This window comes from Mercenaria mercenaria, unplaced genomic scaffold (genome assembly GCF_021730395.1).
Source record: "Mercenaria mercenaria strain notata unplaced genomic scaffold, MADL_Memer_1 contig_171, whole genome shotgun sequence".
Taxonomy (NCBI): Eukaryota; Metazoa; Mollusca; class Bivalvia; order Venerida; family Veneridae; genus Mercenaria; species Mercenaria mercenaria.
This window is the reverse complement of record NW_026459710.1, coordinates 24,307-29,874: the sequence shown is the minus strand read 5'-3', so window position 1 is coordinate 29,874 and position 5,568 is coordinate 24,307.

Here is a 5,568-nt window from a genome sequence, read left to right as displayed (position 1 = left end):
AGTGATGGCATTGGTTTAGGACATTTATTCTTCTTGGGTGTAACTCTCTTCACTGATGGTGTTTGTAACATTGACAAAAAAACTCGCAGAGAAAAATCGACTTGTCCTGAAAAAAACAAAACAATTCCACTGCTATTCAAAGGCAAAATAATATATATAAAATAATGGAAAGATCTTTGGAAGCAGCAAAATAATAGCAGACTCGGTCTGAACGATACTGTTCACGACAGTAAATGGAAAATGTTAATTAGCATTGGCTTAAAAAGCAATATTTTACCATTCTTCTCTGGTTAACTATACTTTAAAATCATTGCACAGTATTTCTAAGAAATGATTCACCATCTTACTATCACCTGCCTTAGTTGGGGGGTCCCGTGTTGTAAACATGGTCAATGACTTGTTTAGTGTAAGACCGCGCTTGTACTGATATTACTGGCAGATTCTGGATTACACTGTTGCTGTGTGTCCTGCAAAATACATGTAGTAGGATAATGTCAAAAACAATACAGATCTGTTCAAGGCTTTTCAATGCACCCAAAACTAATCCCCCTTTCCCAAAATAAGTAAACTTGAGTTTGGAGCCCAGTCTCTAGACTACAGCGGTCTGATTAGTTGTTTTTTAGCACAAACTTTAAACTGACCAATAGCAAGGGTGATACTTTCGACTGGTTTCCAACCCAAATTTTATAACACTGACCATGGCATTTTCCTTCAAGGCAATTTTTGTTTACACAACATCCCGAATTCTTTTGCTTATCAAATAAAAAAACTGACTTCACTGATCAAAGTCAAGACACGACAATATCAATTTTTCAGAAAAAAAATTAAACAAAGAAATGACAACCCTATTAGCAGACACACTTGTCTTCTGTATGTTATTGTGACAGCTTCAACCTTAACTTACAGTGTAATTCCATGAACACCAGCAAAAGCCATGTTTTCCATATGTAGCTCTTACGTCAATCTTGACAATTTGTCTACTGTATAAATACATGAAATAATCTCATGTGTATCATTTAACTGTAAACAAGAGGACCATGATGGTCCTGAATCGGGTCACCTTTCCCACATGATCCAGTTTTGAGTTTTGACGTCGTTTTTTTCTATTATTTGACATAGTGACCTAGTTTTTGAGCTCATGTGACCCAGTTTTTGAACTTGACCTAGATATTATCAAGATAAAAAAATTTTGACCAATTTTCAAGAAGATCCATTGAAAAAAATGGTCTCTAGAGAGGTCACAAGGGTTTTTCTATTATTTGACCTACTGACCTGTTTTTGAAGGGCACGTGACCCACTTTCGAACTTGGACCTAGATATCATCAAAATGACCATTCTGACCCAAATTTTTTTGGGGATCCATTACAAGTATTTCCTCTAGAGAGGTCACAAGGTTTTTCTAATTTTTAGACCTACTGACCCAGTTTTTGACCGCACATGACCCTGTTTCGAAATTGACCTAGATTACGTCAAGATGAACATTCAGACCAAATTTCATGAAGATCCACTGAAAAATATGGCCTTTAGAGAGGTCACAAGGTTTTTCTGTTATTTGACCTACTGACCTAGTTTTTGACGGCACGTGACCACTTTCAAAATTGACCCAGATATCATCAAGATGAACATTCAGACCAACTTTCATACAGATCCATGGAAAATATGGACTCTAGAGGTCACAATGTTTTTCTATTATTTTACCTACTGACCTAGTTTTTTATGGCACGTGACCCACTTTCGAACTTTACTTAGATATCATCAAGGTGAACATTCTGACCAATTTTCATGAAGATTTATGAAATATATGGGGCCCCTAGAGAGGTCACAAGGTTTTTCTATTTTTAGACCTACTGACCTAGTTTTTGACCGCACGTGACCCCGTTTTTTAACTTGACCTAGATATCACAAGATGAACAATTCAGACCAACTTTAAAACAGATCCCATGAAAATATGGCCTTTAAGAGGCACAAGGTTTTTATTATTTTGACCTACTGACCTAGTTTTAGACGGCATGTGAAACCCCCTTTCGAACTTGACCTAGATATCATCAAGGGAACGTTCTGACCAACTTTCTGAAGATCTTGTGAAATATATGGCCTCTAGAGAGGTCACAAGGTTTTTCTATTTAGACCTACTGACCTAGTTTTTGAAGGCACGTGACCAGTTTCGAACTTGACCTAGATATCATCAAGGTGAACATTCTGACCAATTTTCATGAAGATCCATTGAAAATTATGGCCTCTAGAGAGGTCACAAGGTTTTTCTATTTTAGACCTACGACCCTAGTTTTTGACGGCACGTGACCATTTTCGAACTTGACCTAGATTTACCAAGATGAACATCTGACCCATTTTCATAAAGATCCCATGAAAAATGTGACCTCTAGAGATGTCAAAAAGGAAAAGTTTACGCACGCACGGACGGAACGCACGCACGCACGGACGACGGGACACTGCGGCGATCAAAAAGCTCACCTTGTCACTTTGGACAGGTGAGCTAAAAAAAGCCCTATTGTTGATATGAAACATATTTACAAAACAATGCAAAAAGTACTTCCATAAAGTAAGTTAAAAAAAATCTCATAAATCCTACCTCTGTGACCTTCTGGCAGGTGTAACTGGAGTACAGATGAAACGGTCCTACAGATCATCAAACACCCTTTAGTCCTATACACGATAATGGTGGATTATCAACAAAATAGATTTAATGCATACAGTCAGACAAAGTACATTTAATGGGGGCAGTATACAAAGACGAAATACACAATTTCTTGGTTTGAATAAGTATTCTGATACTATCAAAATTGCAGGACTCCAATAATTACAGTTGAATCTACCCCTAGTGGCTACCAGACTGTCTTCAGCAGTAAAGTCAACTAACTTCCTAAATGGATACATTTTGTATTTTTTCTAAGATAAACAAGTCTTTAGCAGCCAGACTGTGCTGTCCCTAAGCTTGCTACTTAACCTTAACCCAGTTAAATTCTAAAAAGGACGATCCATTATTCCCAAATTTTGGCAATACAACTTAACTTGAAAGGGTGTTCAATGAAATTTTATTGACTGAATACCAAACAGTGCAGACCATGAACAGCCTGCATGGACGTGCAGGCTGTTCTCTGTCTGTCTGCACTGGTCGCAAAGCAGAATCACTTACCGGCGCAGGCTACAGGTTAATACATGTTTGGCAGGGTTACATTGATCAAATGTTTTATGGACAATTACCCTTTTTTTTTTTTCGTTTTTCTATACTAGATCTACTATTTACTGGTAGGCAGTACAAACCCTTACCTAATCTTAGCAGCAGTTTGGCTGTCTACTAGTATAATACAATATGACCAAAGTGGTATCCAGTATGACAGCTTATTTTATCTTTGATACAGTAAAAAGAAACAAGAGGGCCAAGATGGCCCTAGGTCGCTCACCTAAGAAACACTCCATAACAGTGTAAAACATGTTTGACCTAGTGATTTTTTATGGGAACAATATTTTGACCAATTTTCATTAAGATTGGACCCAAAAAATTGGTCTCTTGCGATAAAACAAGCATTTTCTTAGATATGACCTAGTTTTTTTACCCTAGATGACCCATGTTTTAAACTCGACCTAGATTTTATCAAGGCAATCATTCTGACCAAAATTCATGAAGATCAACTGAAAAATACAGCCTCTATCACATACAGAAGTTTTTTCTTTGATTTGACCAAGTGACCTAGTTTTTGACCTCAGATGACCCATATTCAAATTCGACCTAGATTTCATTAAGGCAATCAACCTGACCAAATTTCATAAATATCAACTGAGAAAAACAGTCTCTATCGCATACACAAGATTTTTCTTTAATTTGACCTAGTGACCTAGCTTTTGACCTCAGATAATCCATATTCAAAACCGACCTAGTTTTCATCAAGGCAATCACTCTGACCAAATTTCATGAAGATCAATTGAAAAATACATCCTCTATTGCATACACAATGTTTTTCTTCGATTTGACCTAGTGACCTAGTTTTTGACCCCAGATGACCCATTTTCGAAATCAGCCTAGATTTTATCAAGGTAATCATTCTGGCTAAATTTCATGAAGATCAGTTGAAAAATACAGCCTCTATTGCATACACAAGGTTTTTCTTCGATTTGACCTAGTGACCTAGTTTTTGAACCCAGATGACCCATTTTCGAACTTGGTCTAAATTTCATCAAGGCAATCATTCTGACCAAAATTCATGAAGATCAATTGAAAAATACAGCCTCTATCGCATACACAAGGTTTTTACGTGATATGACCTAGTGACCTAGTTTTTGACCCCAGATGACCCAATTTCGAACTCGGCCTAAATTTCATCAAGGCAATCATTCTGACCAAAATTCATGAAGATCAATTGAAAAATACCGCCTCTATCGCATACACAAGGTTTTTCTTTGATTTGACCTAGTGACCTAGTTTTTGACCCGAGATGACCCATTTTCGAACTCGGCCTAGATTTCATCAAGGCAATCATTCTGACCAAAATTCATGAAGATCAATTGAAAAATACAGCCTCTATCGCATACACAAGGTTTTTCTTTGATTTGACCTAGTGACCTAGTTTTTGACCCGAGATGACCCATTTTCGAACTCGGCCTAGATTTCATCAAGGTTATCATTCTGACCAATATTCATGAAGAAGAATTGAAAAATACAGCCTCTATTGCATACACAAGGTTTTTCTTTGATTTGACCTAGTGACCTAGTTTTTGACCCGAGTTGACCCATTTTCGAGCTCGGTTTAGATTTCATCAAGGTTATCATTCTGACCAATATTCATGAAGATTAATTGAAAAATACCACCTCTATCGCATACACAAGGTTTTTCTTTGATTTGACCTAGTGACCTAGTTTTTGACCCGAGATGACCCATTTTCGAACTTGGCCTAGATTTCATCAAAGTTATCATTCTGACCAATATTCATGAAGAAGAATTGAAAAATACAGCCTCTATTGCATACACAAGGTTTTTCTTTGATTTGACCTAGTGACCTAGTTTTTGACCCGAGATGACCCATTTTCGAACTCGGCCTAGATTTCATCAAGGTTATCATTCTTACCAATATTCATGAAGATTAATTGAAAAATACCACCTCTATCGCATACACACGGTTTTTCTTTGATTTGACCTAGTGACCTAGTTTTTGACCCGAGATGACCCATTTTCGAACTCGGCCTAGATTTCATCAAAGTTATCATTCTGACCAATATTCATGAAGATTAAATGAAAAATACAGCCTCTATCGCATACACAAGGTTTTTCTTTGATTTGACCTAGTGACCTAGTTTTTGACCCGAGATGACCCATTTTCGAACTCGGCCTAGATTTTATCAAGGTTATCATTCTGACCAATATTCATGAAGATTAATTGAAAAATACAGCCTCTATCGCATACACAAGCTAAATGTTGACAGACGACGGACGACAGACGACAGACGACGGATGACGGACGCCGGACATCGAGCGATCAGAAAAACTCACCTGAGCATTGCTCAGGTGAGCTAAAAACTGAATGATTTCTGTACTTGACATCTAGATATATATT